At 36.8% G+C, this 17481-nt stretch overlaps 1 protein-coding gene and 1 long non-coding RNA gene across 4 annotated transcripts in view; both read right to left on the minus strand.

The window, feature by feature from the left end:
• EXOC6B (exocyst complex component 6B) overlaps positions 1 to 17481 on the minus strand; it is a 664516-nt gene that overhangs the window by 472139 nt on the left and 174896 nt on the right. The window lies entirely within an intron of this gene.
• LOC122703839 overlaps positions 11951 to 17481 on the minus strand; it is a 34785-nt gene continuing 29254 nt past the window's right edge. The window contains exon 4 of the long non-coding RNA XR_006343627.1: positions 11951 to 12109. This is a non-coding gene — a long non-coding RNA (uncharacterized LOC122703839). The remainder of the gene's footprint in view (positions 12110 to 17481) is intronic.

The raw sequence follows: 17481 nt of genomic DNA on the forward strand, positions 1-17481 counted from the left end.
CCACTTTTTGAGTAGCTCTGCCATTTTCACAGGTGGCAAATCGCATCATATTAGAGGTTCTTCTTTTTTTTGGTGGGGGGGAGCTGTGCTGGGTCTTGGTTATTGCGAGGGCTTTTCCCTAGTTCTGGCAAGAGGGGGCTACTCTTCGCTGCGGCACGGGGACTTCTCACTGCAGTGGTTTCTCCTGTTGTGGAGCACAGGCTCTAGGGCACGCGGGCTTCAGTAGCTGCAGCACGTGGGCTCAGCAGGCGCAGCTCCCGGCTCTAGAGCACAGGCTCGACAGCTGCGGTGCACAGGCTGAGCTGCTCCATGGCACGTGGGATCTTCCCAAACCAGGGATGGAACCTGTGTCTCCTGCACTGGCAGGCAGATTCTTTACCACTGAGCCACAAGGGACGCCCACATTAGAGCTTTAAGGCACATTTCTATTATTTTTTACTATGTTTGTCTTCTTTTGTTCATGTTCTTCGCCCATCTTATGAGGCCCTTTGTCTTTAGCGTTCTCTAAAACTAAAGTATTAACTATTTATTTGCATTCCACAATACGAATGTTTTCCAGTTGCTCTGCCTTTCACTTTAGGCTTTTTTTAATTGAAGTATAGTTGATTTACAATGCTGTGTTAGTTTCAAGTGTACAGCAAAGTGATTCAGTCATGCATACATATCTATTTCTTTAAGATTCTTTTCCTTTATACGTTATTACAAAATATTTCGCCATTGCTATAAAGAGATTCTTGTTGGTTATCTATTTTACATATGGTAGTATCTATCTGTTAATCCCAAACTCCTACCTTATTCATCGTCCACCTTTCTCCTTTGGTAACCGTAGATTTGTTTTCTATGTCTGTGGATCTATTTCTGTTTTATATATAAGTTCATTCATATTTTTTTTAGATTCCAGATATAAGCAAACTCATATGATATTTGTCTGTCTCTGTCTGGCTTACTTCACTTAGTATGATAATCTCTAGGTCCATCATGTTGCTATAAATGGAATTCTTTCATTCTTTTTTATGAGTGAGTAGTATAGATGGGGAGACAGTGGAAACAGTGTCAGACTTTATTTTTTTGGGCTCCAAAATCACTGCAGATGGTGATTGCGGCCATGAAATTAAAAGACGCTTACTCCTTGGAAGGAAAGTTATGACCAAACTAGATAGCATATTAAAAAGCAGAGACATTACTTTGCCAACAAAGGTCCGTCTGGTCAAAGGCTATGGTTTTTCCAGTGGTCGTGTATGGATGTGAGAGTTGGACAGTGAAGAAAGCTGAGTGTCAAAAAATTGATGCTTTTGAACTACAGTGTTGGAGAAGACTCTTGAGAGTCCCTTGGACTGCAAAGAGATCCAACCAGTCCATCCTAAAGCAGATCAGTCCTGGGTGTTCATTGGAAGGACTGAGGCTGAAGCTGAAACTCCAATACTTTGGCCCCCTGATGTGAAGAGTTGACTCATTGGAAAAGACTCTGATGCTGGGAGGGATTGGGGGCAGGAGGAGAAGGGGATGACAGAGGATGAGATGGTTGGATGGCATCACCAACTTGATGGACATGGGTTTGAGTAAACTCCGGGAGTTGGTGATGGACAGGGAGGCCTGGTGTGCTGCAGTTCATGGGGTTGCAGAGTCGGACATGACTGAGCGACTGAACTGAACTGAACTAAGTATTCCATATATACCACTTCTTTACACATTCCTCTGTCAATGAACATTTAGGTTGTTCCCACGTCCTTGCTGTTGTAAATAGTGCTACAACGAACATGAGAGTATATGTACCTTTTCAAATTACGTTTTTCTCTGGGTACACACCCAGGAGTGGGATTGCAGGATCATATGGCAACTATATTTCTAATTTTTTAGGGAGCCACCATACTGTTCTCTCTAATAGCTGTACCAATTTACATTCCCACCAACAGGATAGGAAGGTTCCCTTTTTTCCACAATCTCTCCAGCATTTATTATATGTAGACTTTTTATGATAGCCTTCTGGCCAGTGTGAGGTGGTATCTCATTGTAGTTTTGATTTATATTTCTGTAATAATTAGCAGTGTGGAGCATCTTTTCATGCTCCTTTTGGCCATCTGTATGTCTTCTTTGGAGAACTGTCTATGTAGATTTTCTGCCCATTTTTTTAATTGGGTTGTTAGGTTTTTTGATATTGAACTGTATGAGCTGTTTGTATATTTTAGTGATTATTAGTCACATCATTTGCAAATATTTTCTGCCATTCTGTAGGTTGCCTTTTTGTTTTGTTTATGGTTTCCTTTGCTATGCAAAAGCTTTTTAGTTTAGTTAGGTCCCATTTGTTTATTTTTGCTTTTATTTCTGTTACTCTAGTAGATGAGTCCAAAAAGATATTGCTGTGATTTATGTCAAGGAGTTTGTTCCTAGATATTTTTTTAAAAACTAATATTTTGTGTTGGTGGGTACACTTGTAACTAAAGTCCAAAGATCGCATTAAGGTTCAACTCCCTGTGTTGTACAGTTGTTGGAATGAGTTGCTGCTTCCCTCTCCAGTAATGATGGATATATGTTATACTTTTGTCAAAACCAACAACTGTACAGCACAGGGAGTTGAACCTTAATGGGATCTTTGGACTTTAGTTAATAATAATTTATGATTACTGGTTCATCAGTTGTTATTCATTTCTGGTAGGGATACAAAATGGTTTAGTCACTCTTTAAGACAGTTCGGCAGCTCCTTATAAAGCTACATGTACTCTTACTATACGATCCAGCAATCATGCTCCTGGGTATTCACTCAAATGAGTTGAAAACTTGCGTTCACACAAAAAAACCTGCATGCAAATTTTATGGCAGCTTTATTCATCCTTGCCAAAACTTGAAAGCAACCACATTTTCCTTCAGTTGATGAATTGATAAATAAACTACAGTACATCTAGTTAGTGGGAAAATTATTTAGCACCCCCCATCCCCCCAGGAAAAGCCTGTTAAATCATGAGGAGACATGGATGAACCTTAAATGTATATTGCTAAGGGAATGAAGCCAGTCTGAAAGGCTACATATAATATGATTCCAGCTATAATATTCTGGACAAGGCAAAACTATGGGAGAAGATCAAGGGTTGGAGTTGGGGCAGAGGATGACTAGGTGGAGCACAGCAGAATTTTAGGATAATTAAACTATTTCTGCAAGATACTATAATGATGGATGCATGCATGCATGTGTGCTAAGTCGTGTCCAACTCTTTGCTACCCTATGGATTGCAGCCTGCCAGGCTCCTCTGTCCATGGGATTTCCCTACCAGCAATGAGTAAGAACTCCTATTGTTTCACATTACCACCAGCATTTGGTATTGTCAGTGTTTTGGATTTTGGCCATTCCTGTAGGTGTGTAGTGGTACCTCACTGTTGCCTAACTTTGCAATTCCATAATGATATATGAGGCAGAGGATCTTTTCATAGGCTAATTTTCTTATGCGAGTATCTTCTTTGGTGAGGTATCTGTTCAGCTCTTCTGGAATTTTTTAATTGAGTTTTCTGTTTAAATGCTGAGTTTTAAGAGTTCTTCATATATTCTGGATACAAGTCCTTCATCAGATATGAAATATTCTCCCTTAGTCTGTTTTGTCTTTTACTTTTGATTTTAATAAATAAGACACAGGTTTTTAATGTTATAATGAAATTTACTAAAATTTTCCCAAATACTGGCATCAAGTTTAAAAGTCTCTTCTGGCCCCAAGACTAATAAACATATTGTCTAATACTTTAGCAGATTTTATATTTACTTTTTAATCCACTTGTAGTGTTTGTAAACCCCTTCAGTCTTCCTACTAATAATTTTAAATGTTTCCTATCACATATTAACTTCTTATATGTACTATGATTTATTTATATTACTTTTGATTTTAGTCTTCCATTCTGTCTGATATTATTGTATATTATAGAATTATATATTTTCCTGGTAAAAGTTAAAGTGTTAGTCGCTCAGTCATGTCCGACTCTTTGCAACCCCAGGACTGCAGCCTGCCAGGCTCCTCAGTCCGTGGGATTCTCTCCAGGCAAGAATGGGTTGCTATTTCCTTCTCCAAGAGATCTTTCCACCTCAGGGATCGAACCCAGGTCTCCTGCATTGCAAGCAGACTCTTTACTGTCTGAACCGTCAGGGAAGCCCACATGTTTTCCTATGTTAGCAACAAATCACAAATTCCACAGAAGCCACACACCATTATTCACAGTAACAACTGTAGTTACTCCAAGTGAATTCTGAAATTACTTTTTCATTTTATCCAAAAAGAATTTCACATTTCACTTCAATCTTCATAATAACTATGTTAAATTTATAATTTTCCACCCATCAACTTGGTGTCTTCATTTATTAGTCTTATTCTATGTCCCTTAATAATATTTCATTTTTTTCTTCACATAGATTCTATATCTTCTTTGTTAAATTTAACTGTTTAACTGTGCCTTATTTTTTCTGAGGAAATACACACTTGAGTACACACAGCTGTTGTCAGTACTCTTGGAAATGGGGTCTTTCTTTGCATTTTATTTTCCTGTTATTTCTTGCATATGGTAAAGTGTCAGGGAGTGTTTGACGGGAGGATTCCTACGTGCTGTCTCTCATGAGTCCTTTGTCCCTCTTCAAGCAGAACAGCACGCTGCTCCCAGGGACTGAGGTCATTGTGTGAGGCAGGCTTGGGTCTCCTTTAGTAAACATTCTCTTTAGGTCAAAACTGCTTAGTCTTGCTCCCCTTTCTTGAGATATGGATTGTCTCCTGACCTTGTGAGTAACATTACCCATTGTTCCCTTGGTAATGGTTGCTGTACATTTGGTTTTCTGATCTCTATCATTCCCGAAAGAAGTTTCTTGTACCACAGCCATATATACTCATAGAAAAATCATTAAAGCACCTTTGCTCCATCAGAGCTCAGGTCCCCGCTTCTTTTCTCTCTCTCTCTCTGTCTCTCTCTCTCTTTTTCTGGCTGATTCTCTGGAGCGTGGAGACCCGTCGTGCTCACTTTCCTGCCCGGGCTTCTAAGATCCTCTCGAGAAGGCACTTTGTGCCTTCACCCCCTCGAGACGGTGCCTGGTGCCTTTGTGAGCGATGCAAGTCCTGTGTCAAGGGCTTTATTGGTCCTCTGCGTAAACCAGGGAATATCAGCCTCTTTCTCTCTTTTACTTTCTTACCGTCGACTCCGTACCACCAGGTTCCGGTCCATTAAAGGATCCCAACAGTAAAGCACTGAGTTTTATGTACATGCAGCTAGTTACTACTTTCTATTACTAATTCAAATAATTTTCCAATTGATTTTCTTGGGTCTTTCCAATAAATAGCATTACATTTAAGCTAAATAATTCTGTTCCTTTTTCATTTGTTACACAACTCATTTTCTATTATTCTTTTACTGGAGTGACAGAATTTCTATTAAATGTTGAACAGTGATAATGATAAATGAAAAAGTGACAATGATAGTGAAATAATGATAGTCTTATTTCATAAAATTAAGGGTTTATATTCCATAACAAACTCTACTTAGTTATAATGAAATCATCTTTTAACAAATCACTGAATTTGTATCTCCCTTATACCTAAAGCTTAGCCTATACACATTCCATTCCCTCTATTCTTATTAAATTTGCATCTATGTGTCTTTCTAGTTTACTCTGACTTTATAATAAATTCAAATTCTATTATTCAGTAATGGCCCTGCCAGCTTCTTCAATGTGATGCCAAACTTACATTTATTTAGCTAAGTAACAAAATAACCCAACAACCACAGAATCCTTACCAACTCCTTGACACCCCTTGTTCTGCAAAATATTAAAGCTAGAAAACTAATGGAAATTAAAAGTGATAACCACTTTATAGATAGGAAAGGCCCATTAACTTTTGTGCTACGACACACAAATCCCAACTTTTCAACAGATTTTACTGCCACAGTGCAAACCACATTAAAAATCTGTCATAGTGGCTTCAACAATAACTCAGGTCACTAACCAAAATAATGTCACTTTTCCTAGCAAGTAACAGAGTAACAGTTTTGATAGAAAAAAATTCCTCCTACCTATGATTTTTCCTGATTAACCAAATGAAATTGCAACTATCAGCAATGACATAGTGATAAATTTTTTTTCTTACTTGTTGCTACACCAATCTAATTATAATTTCTACTGCTTACCTACATGAAAAAAATTCCACAAAAATAAGCTATATATATGTACATATAGTTTATATATATTCTTTAAACTTCTAGATTTCTTAAAGATAAGCTTAAAGGAAAAATCAAGCAAACATAAGACGTCTACCGTAAATGCAAGAAGACAATGTGTGCACACGCTCAGTTGCTTCAGTCACGTCCAACTCTTTGCAACCCTATGGACTGTAGTCCACCAGGCTCCTCTGTCCATGGGATTTTCCTGGAAAGAATACTGGAGTGGGTTGCCATTTCCTCCTCCAGGGGAATTTTTGCAACCCAGGGATTGAACCCACGGTCCTATGTCTCCTGCACTGCAGGTGGATTCTTTACCACTAAGCCACCAGGGAAGCCCACAGAAGAAAATAAATACATTATGAGGCGGTGAAAACATGTGACACAAAAATTCTATTTTCAAAAAAGTTGTTATTTGTGAGAGAAGGAAAGGGGGTAGGTAGTGTGTGTGTGTGTGTGTGTGTGTGTGTGTGTGTGTGTGTGTATGTGTGTGTGTGTGTGTGTGTGTGTGTGTGTGTGTGTGTGACAGAGAGAGAGAGTGTGTGTGTGTGTAGAGAGAACACAGAGACAGAGATGGGGAGGGAGGGGTCTGTTTTCACTAACTGAAAGAAATCTCAAAGGTTTTCACTTTAATAGAAAAAAGCCATTACCATACTTTCCTGAAAAGCAAAGTGGTGTAATGTGAACTTCAGAAAGCAGAGTATACTCTTCCCTCTATGTCATTGAGGCTTATAAAGGTTTCATAGGAACACTGTATTTTCAGACAGTGGGGAAAATATTATGCATATATCACATAAATTATAAAACATTTCATATATATAATTCTATGGAGAAAAGGAAAAATTACTTACTCATTTGTAATTATTTTGCCTTTTTCTAGAAGGCCACATGAGAACCATATCTTTCAACTGACATTGAGTTGACAGACATTAAAAATCACCTGATTTTACTGCCTAATACCAAATTATAAATACTCTCTAAAGAAGAAATAATTTTAATTGGCTGAGAAAAGTTATTGATTTGATACCCACCATTTGAGCCTAACATTTAGCAGAGGCTTTATCAAATACAAACCTTCCCACATATGTGCTTCAATAGAATCATCCAAGCTTCTATAAGCAATGATGGCAGCATTGCTAAAAATGAATCTAAAAGGATATTATGTATTTGTAACATCCAAAGGATTGCAGGGCTATCTCTGACAACACCAGTGCATAACATCTTTTTTAATTTTTTAGAAACACACTTTTAAAATTAGATTTTCTTCCAGTTTTCAATCCACAAAGAAGTCTTTCATATGTCTTCTAACAAGTCTTACCTTATTCCCAAAGGATTCATACATCGAATTCTTAAGTCCGTTTCCTAATTCCTCTCATGTTTAATTGTCTGGGTTAACCAAGAAAAACCCAAAGTTTTTAACAACAATCATTTGGGTTGAGGGGGCGATTAGATTTTAAAACTGACATGTCGAGTTTCTGACTTTGTCTCACTATTTTGACTCCTTTAGAGATGTGAGTTAAGCAACCAAGTGCCTTTTCTTCCTTTCTGAATGCATGAAATACTTACATGTCAAACACAAGGATTAATAATTCCTTTTTCTTTCTCTTTCTGTCTTTCTCTTCCTTCCTTCCATCATTCCTTTGCTTCTTTCATTTTGCCTTTCTTGACCACACAACTTTATGGCAGGATTATTTTATTTTATTTGGGGAGGGGCGGAGCAGGATTATTTTAAATTCAAAGTCCCCAAATATAATTCTCAGCAGCTGTTATCACCCACATATCAAGATAGCCTAAATGTTCCAACCACAAAAATCTCTCAGCAAGATAGCTGGCTGTATGCTTTTACATGTTAATTAAGCAGAAAACAGGCTGAACATGTTTTCTTGGGTTATATTCTACATGCACTATCTTAAATAATTCCCACAAAACAGACAGGACTATTGCTTGAAAACAAATAACACCATACATAAGTACTAATAAAGAATTAATTCATTGTTTTTACTTACAATTCTATTTATCTTTTGAAAAACAAATTTGGTTTTCTAACTGACCCAGTGTCCAGAATTACTGAATCAATGACTCAAACAAATATGTAGAGTTTTAGTAACCACTCTACACAAAGCACTACTAGAGCAGTGAAGTTTTTGCAGAAATATCTGTAACTATGATCACCTTAATATCTGGGGAATATAAAGGTCAATAAAAATTTATAAGTACATGTTACAAATAACCATGCTCACTGATTCAAAACTATCAAGGTTTTTTTCTTCCTTAATTCTTTAAATCCATAGCTTTTTTTAGAGACAAGCTAAAAGGAAAAATCAAACATATATAAATAAGACTTCTATCATAAATACAAGAAGACGATGAAGTAAAATAGATACCTTCTGGGGTGGAAAAAATGTATGACACAGAAATTCTGTTTTTAAGAAAGTTGTCAATTGTGAGAGAAAGAAAAAGGAGTAAAAAAAATATTCTTCAGCTATACAACAGTTCCAAAAGATTTTCATCCACATAAATGCCACTCCATGTAAACTTATTAAAAAAGTATTCAAAGATGCACTCACATAAACAAAAACTAATCATAATAAGAACCCCAAAATGAGTATTAAACATCTGAATATAAAAACCAAAATATTTAACAAAGTAGATTCCAAAAAATTATTGGAAGAGCAATGACCAAAATTATAAATTTAATTTTTATGTAGAAAGTGCCTTTGTAATTTAGTTGAAGTTGAAGCTCCAATACTCTGACCACTTGATGCAAAGAGGCAACTCACTGGAAAAGACCCTGTTGCTGGGAAAGACTGAAGACAAAAGCAGGTGGCAAAGGATGAGATGGTTAGAGAGCATGACCAACTCAACAGACAAGAATTTGAGCAAACCCTGGGAAATACTGGAGGACAGAGGACCCTGGTGTGCAGCAATCCATGGGGGTGCAAAGAGTCAAACTTGACTTAGCAACTGAATAACAATACTGAACTAGTTAACTATCCTTGAGATATTTTGCAAAGGTTCCAGTTTAAAATTACATATTTTCTGATAATATATTGGTCTACAAAACTTAATAGACATAAAAAAGACCAGAATAAATGAAGATACATACCATATTCTTAGATGTGATGCCTCTGTTTCAAAATGTCTATTCACCCACAAATTAAATTGGAAATATAAGGTAATTCTTTTCAAAGTTTTAACAAAGTTCTAGTGTGAAACGTGACAGTGTTTTCTAAGATAATGTTGGAAATGAAGAAACATATAAATGAAAATGTTCAAAATCAATTTGAACTGAAGAATACTGAGAGGGAAACTAAAATATCAGATGGTAGGGTATACTTAAAGTGATAGTAGTTAAAAATAGTGTGCCTTAGGCAGAAGAAAAAAATAAATAGTCTAGAAAGTCCAAAAACAGCCTAAAATTATAAAGGGAGTATTTCAAATCAGTCAGGAAAATATTAATTGTTTAATAAATGGCATAAATGAATAAACTTGGGTGAAAAATACAATGCCAGGTTTCTATCTCATACTAAAATAATCATACCATAAGAATAACTATTTAATCTTATAATGGTGCAAGATTTCACAATAGAAAACAAAGGAAAAGCTCATCAAATATGATTACATAAATCAAAATGCCTATAAATAAATGCAAGGGACAAGGAAAGGCATTTACAAAAGAAGAAATAAAATAGTAAAAAAAATTATATATCAAAACAGTAAGATATCATTTTTTTCTTTTTATATCAGTGAAAAGTTTATTGAAAAAAGCAAAAACAACCCAATTAAAAAATAGGCAGAAGACCTAAACAGACATTTCTCCAAAGAAGACATACAGGTGGTCAATAGGCACGTGAAAAGATGCTAAACAAGGCTCATTACTAGAGAAACGCAAATCAAACCAAAATGAGGTATCATCTCACACCAGAAAGAATGGCCATCATCAGTAAGTCTACAAACAATAAATGCTGGAAAGGGTGTGGAGAAAAGAGAACCCTCTCACCTTGTTGGTGGGAATGCAAACTGACACAACCACTATGGAGAACAGTATGGAAATTTCTTTAAAAACTAGGAATAAAACTACCATATGACCCAGCAATCCCACTACTGGACATATACCCTGAGGAAAACATAATTGAAAAAGGCACATGTACCCCAATGTTCACTGCAGCACTATTTACAATAACCAGGACATGGAAGCAACACAGATGTCCATCAGCAGATGAACTGAGAAGGAAGCTGTGGTACATGTACACAATGGAATATTACTCAGCTATACAGAGTGAAATCAGACAGAGAAAGACAAGTATCATATATCAACCCATATATATAGAGTCTAGAAAGACGGTACTGACGATCCTACATGATGGGCAGAAAAGGAGACACAGACATATAGAACAGACTTTTGAACTCAGTGGGAGGAGAGGCTGGGATTATTTGAGAGTCTAACACTGAAACATATACATCAACACATATAAAATAGATAGCCAGTGGGAGTTTGATGTATGACGTGGGGAAGCCACCAAAACTGGTGCTCTGTGACAACCTTGAGGGATGGCGTAGAGAGGAAAGTGGGAAGGGGGCTCAAGAGGGAGGGGACACACATAAGCCTATGGCCAATTCATGTTGATGTATGGCAAAAATCTTCACAATATTGTAATTATCCTTCAATTAAAATAAATAAATAAAACTACAGTGAGATGCTACCCCACACCAGTCTGAATGGCTATCATCAAAAACTCTACAAATAACAAATTCTGGAGAGAGTATGGAGAAAAGGGATTCCTTCTACACTGTTGGTGGGAATGTAAGTTGGTGCAACCACTAAAGAAAACAGTATGCTGGTTCCTAAGAAAACTAAAAATAGAACTAAAATGATCCAGCAATTCCACTCCTAGGCATATATCTGGACAAATTTCTAATTCCAAAAGATACATCCACCCCTATATTCATTGCAGCATTATTTATAATAGCCAAGACAGAGAAACAACCTAAATGCCCATCCACAGAAGAATGGATAAAGAAGGTATGGTACATATACACAGTAGAATACCACTTAGCTATAAAAAAGAATGAAATAATGTCATTTGCAGCAACATGGATGCAACTAGAGATTATCATACTAACTGAAGTAAGTCAGAAAGAGAAAGACAAACATCATATGATATCACTTACGTGTGGAATCTACAATATGACACAAATGAACCTATCCACTTAGCAGAAACAGACTCACAGACATATAGAACACACTTGTGGTTGCCAAGGGGAAGGGAGGGTAGAGGACAGATGGACTGGGAGTTTGGGGTTAGTAGATGCAAACTATTACACATAAAATGGATACACCAAGAACTGTATTCAATGTGCTGGGATAAACCATAACAGAAAAGAAAATAAAAGAGAACATATATACATACATATAACTGAGTTACTTGCTGTACAGCAGAAATTAATACATTGTAAATTCAATAAGAAAAAAGGCAGCCAACAGGGTACATAAAAAAGCCACATCAATCACTACTGAGGAAATTTAAAATCTTCATTCAAGGATGTTAATCACAGAACAGTTTTTAAATGTTTTTAATACATAAAATTGCCACCCAGGGATGACTACAACCATCATTTTGGTGTATGTCCTTCCAGACCTTTTGAACACATGTGTGTGTGTATGATCTGCTTTTTTTTTTTTTTTTCTTTTTAGAGACGGGGTCTCGCTATGTTGCCCAGGCTGGAGTACAGTGGCTATTCACAGGCGCGATCCCACTACTGATCAGCACGGGAGTTTTGACCTGCTCCGTTTCCGACCTGGGCCGGTTCACCCCTCCTTAGGCAACCTGGTGGTCCCCCGCTCCCGGGAGGTCACCATATTGATGCCGAACTTAGTGCGGACACCCGATCGGCATAACGCACTGCAGCCCAGAACTCCTGAGCTCAAGCGATCCTCCAGCCTCAGCCTCCCGAGTAGCTGGGACTACAGGCGCGCGCCACCGCGCCCGGCTGATCTGCTTTAGAATGGACTGGTTGGATCTCCTTGCAGTCCAAGGGACTCTCAAGAGTCTTCTCCATAAAAAAAAAAAAAAAAAAAGAGTCTTCTCCAACACCACAGTTCAAAAGCATCACTTCTTTGGTGCTCAGCTTTCTTTATGGTCCAACTCTCACATCCATATGTGACTACTGAAAAAACTAAACTGATAAAGAAGCACAGGTTTGAGAGAATTGACTCCAATTTCAAAAGAAGTTCTACTGTGGGTAAAATGCTATTACACAGCACCACACGCTAGAGAAATCTGAGGTGAAAGGAAAAGTCAATCAATGCAGCAAACTTCATTACTGTCTTATATTAAGAAACTGCTATAGCCACCCCAAGCTTCAGTAACCACCACCTTGATCAGTCAGTAGTCAACAAAATCAAGGCAAGACCCTCCACCAACAAAAAAATTATGACTCATGAAGGCTCAGATGATTGTTAGAATTTTTAGCAATAAAGTATTTTTTAATTAAAGTATCTACATTTTTTAGACATAATACTATTTTTACACTTACTAGACACAGTATATTGTATAAACATAACTTTTATACGCACTGGGAAACCAAGAAATTTGTGTGACTTGCTTTATTGTGATAAACCCTTTACTGTGGTGGTTTGGAATTAAACTCACACCACCTTTGAGATATGCCCATATTTTAGATTACTTATTATACCTAACACAGTGTAAATGTGATATAAATAGTTACCAGAGGATGGCAAATTCAGTTTTGTTTTTTGAAACTTTCTGAGTTTTTTTTCCCCAAAGTCTTTTCAATCTGCAATTGGTTGAACTGGAAGGCTAACTAAATATAAACATATTGTTTTATAACCTGATATTTTAAATTAACAATATACATCAATATCTATTTTATTAACTATTTAGCCATATTACTATGACTGTTCAACATTAGGTCATTCTCTTTTCTTCATTTCTTTTTCTTTTTTTGATGGGGGGGTGGGGGTGGAGGTATTTTGAATAATGCTCCTCCTGGCTGGAATATGGCTAAGACAAATCGAATTCAAATAGTTATCTTCAACCTAAGGTAGCATTGAGAAATGACAGAGCAGCAAGCTAAAAAAAGACTGGATCTCTGATGCTTTTGTAGGCTAAAGCCAATACATTAATCTTGAAAAGCCTGCCATAAGAATTTTACATGAGAAAAATAAAGCACTGAATAAATATTAGCTATTATTATTACTGAAGAATATTTTCTTACATTAAAAATGTTCACAATATACCACTAGATTTTAAAGCTGGACATATGAAGAATCACAAGAAATTACCAGAATATTACCAGTGATAATGTCTAAGTATTAATTATATGCAATTTTTATTTATTTACCTGATATGCTGCACAAAACAACTATTACTTTTATCATTTGAAAAAATATGTAAAATTAAAATAAGGCAATAGGTATTGGAAAGCATCCAAAGAGCAGTTTAACTATTCAGTCCTGCTCTTTAGTTCTAACTTTCCCTGAGAAACTATATAAGGTCACACAAAAACATCTTTAATAAACCAACTTAGATATGTTCTTCACCTTTAAAAGATGAATGTACACTGAGATAACTGAAGGGAAGGAGCAGAAGATGGATAAAATCAAAGATAATTATATATCACATTAAAAGCAAAACTAATTTAAAACACACACACATACACACACAATCAACTAAAATTTTAAGCCAATAAAGGTTTGATAATATAGAAAGACCAAAAATAAAGTTCCTTTTGGCAAAGTGCAACAAATGTTTCTGCCTGTCAAAATAATTTGCAATAGCTGCTAGTTTCTATGCTGAGTAGTCTTCTTGTCAAATATTTTAATAGATTCAGGGAGGAGCTAAGATTCAGTTACAGTTGCAGTGTTCCCTCCCTTCCATTGCCTTTACTACATCATCTTGGCCTTTATAGCCTACAGCCCTAACACTGTGATAGAAGAGCAAAGAAAGAGTTTCATTTGCCCTTCCTATGTGAATGGCCATCTGACTGTTACAATTCTGAAGGGCAAGAAAGAAAGAGATCAAGACATTAAAAAAAAATAAACTTTCTAATAAGTGTATACATTTTTACTGAATTAGCAATTTTCATTTTTTCCACAAACATATTTTTAATATTTTTAACCATCTTTAGTGTGTGTACCCCTCTTCCCCCATGATCAACAGTAAACTTAGTTTAAAAACAAAACAAAAAACTCTGCATTGTCTTAAAAACTTCCAGGGAGAAGAGTTATACTTTTTAACCTGACAATGATGAAAATTATGCAATCCATATTGTCTTTTTTAACCTTAGCTGATAGAAAACTCAGAGTAAGGTTAAATACCGAAATACCAAGTCTCTGCAGAACAATTTCCTGGTATAATTATTTCCTCTTCCTCTGCATTATGCATCCTACTCACTATCACTTTCATTACTATGCTACAGTTCATTTAACCTGAGTATTTGTTCACTTCAGTCGCTCAGTCATGTCCGACTCTTTGCAACCCCATAGACTGCAGCACGCCAGGCCTCCCTGTCCATCACCAACTCCAGCAGTTTACTCAAACTCAAGTCCATTGAGTCAGTGATGCCATCCAACCATCTCATCCTCTGTCGGCCGCTTCTCCTCCTGCCTTCAATCTTTCCCAGCATCAGGGTCTTTTCAGATGAGTCAGTTCTTCCCATCACGTGGCCAAAGTATTGGAATTTCAGCTTCAACATCAGTCCCTCCGATGAATATTCAGAACTGATTTCCTTTAGGATGGACTGAATGGATCTCCTTGCAGTCCAGGGGACTCTCAAGAGTCTTCTCCAACACCACAGTTCAAAAGCACCAATTCTTCGGCACTCAGCTTTCTTTATAGTCCAACTCTCACATTCATACATGACTACTGGAAAAACCATAGCCTTAACTAGATGGACCTTGGTTGGCAGAGTAATGTCTCTGCTTTTTAATATGCTGTCTAGGTTGGTCATAACTTTTCTTCCAAGGAGTAAGCATCTTTTAATTTCAGGGCTATAGTCATCATCTGCAGTGATTTTTGGAGCCCCAAAAAATAGTCTGTCACTGTTTCCACTGTTTCCCATCTATTTGCCATGAAGTGATGGGACCAGATGCCCAGATCTTAGTTTTCTGAATGTTGAGCTCTAAGCCAACTTTTTTCACTCTCCTCTTTCACCTTCATCAAGAGGCTCTTCAGTTCTTCACTTTCTGCCAAATGGTGGTGTCATCTGCATATCTGAGGTTATTGATATTTCTCCCAGCAATCTTGATTCCAGCTTGTGCTTCCTTCAGCCCAGAGTTTCTTATGATGTGCTCTGCATGTAAGTTAAATAAGCAGGGTGACAATATACAGCCTTGATGTACTCCTTTTCCTATTTGGAACCAGTCTGTTGTTTCACGTCCAGTATTTGTACGTCCTTCTTTTTCCAAACATACCTCAATTTTTTTGAAAGTAAGTAGAAACATACAATAAATTAATAAACAACCTGGAATATATAGAATATGAAAACAATCCAGTCTTTTGACTATAGCCCAAGTTCTAAAAAACAACCAAAAATGAGATATTATCATCCCATGAAGAAGATAAAGTCACACAAGAAGAGAATCTCTTCATAGGATATCTACTCCTCAATCAGGTGACTGCTAATCTCTTACCCACTCTATAACAAGCAAAGATCCTTTCCACCTACCCATGACTCACTTTTCACTTAATTCCTTCAACTTTTAATTCCAATTCCTTATTATTTTACTATAAAAAAGAAAGTGAAAGAATTGTGAGCACATATATATCTTATTTCCCTGAGTCTACATTAGAGTTCTTTAACTTGTTACTCAAATGTAAACAGATTCTGTGAGGATTTTTTTGCATCCAAAATTTCACTATAGCAGTGACCACAATGCTGGCAAAAGCCTTCTAAGCTGGAAGCAGAACAAGATTTCAAATAATTTATAAATAATCATTTCAAGAACATAATCTTTTCTTCTTTTATCCCACAAAAGACAGTATTTCGCTCAAGACCCACCAGCTGTCAACTTCTCAGCATACCCAAAATCCCACTTAGTTCTCTATTGTAAACAGTGTAGTATTTCGCTACCACATCAATAAATAAAATTCCTGAAAGAATCACTTTTGTGTTTGATTCACATTTGTTCTGCATATGCCAATGAACCCAAGGTATTTGTAATGTTAAACTCTTAAAAGCCTTAGCTTACTAAGGGCAATCTGAAAACAGGTCTATTCCATGTAGATCAGTCTAGACAAACCCCCAAATGAGGAATCGCAGCATAAATCTGACACAATGGTCTCCTTTACTACACTATCTCTCTCACTCTTTTAAGTAAACATTTTTTAGAGTAAGAGCGAAGGATTAGCTTTTAAAACTCAGTCTGCTGATAGCCAGTACTATCCTAATTCTTTAAAACTTTGACTTGTCTAATCAAAAAGCTGGAGAAATAAAAGCCTGTAATAAGTTAATTATCTTGAATATATATATCTCTTTCTAATGGCACAATAAAGATGAATTATCTACAGTATCCTTGAAATTCCCTTCAGGAACAATATACAAATATTATTATGATTCAATGCCTCCTAAAAACAACTTTGTCACCCTGCTTATTTAACTTATTTGTAGAGTACATCATGAGAAATGCTGGACTGGATGAAGCACAAGCTGGAAAGACTGCTGGGAAAAATATCAGTAACCTCAGATATGCAGATGACACCACCCTTATGGCAGAAAGCGAAGAACTAAAGAGCCTCTTATCAAAGTGAAAGAGGAGAGTGAAAGAATTGGCTAACAACTCAACATTCAGAAAACTAAGATCATGGCATCTGCTCCCATCACTTCATGGCAAATAGATGGGGAAACAATGGAAACAGTGACAGACTTTATTTTGGGGGGCTCCAAAATCACTGTAGATGGTGATTGCAGCCATGAAATTAAAAGATGTTTCCTCCTTGGACAAAAAGCTATGACCAACCTAAACAGCGTATTAAAAAGCAGAGACATTACTTTGCCAACAAAAGTCCGCCTAGTCGAAGCTATGGCTTTTCCCGTAGTCATGTATGGATGTGAGAGTTGGACTATAAAGAAAGTTGAGCACCGAAGAAGTGATGCTTTTGAACTGTGGTGTTGGAGAAGACTCTTGAGAGTCCCTTGGACTGCAAGGAGAGCCAACCAGTCCATCCTAAAGGAAATCAGTGCTGAATATTCATCGGAAGGACTGATGTTGAAGCTGAAACTCCAATACTTTGGCCACTTGACGCGAAGAACTGATTTGTTGGAAAAGACCCTGATGCTGGGAAA

This window comes from Cervus elaphus, chromosome 11 (assembly GCF_910594005.1).
Source record: "Cervus elaphus chromosome 11, mCerEla1.1, whole genome shotgun sequence".
Taxonomy (NCBI): domain Eukaryota; kingdom Metazoa; phylum Chordata; class Mammalia; order Artiodactyla; family Cervidae; genus Cervus; species Cervus elaphus.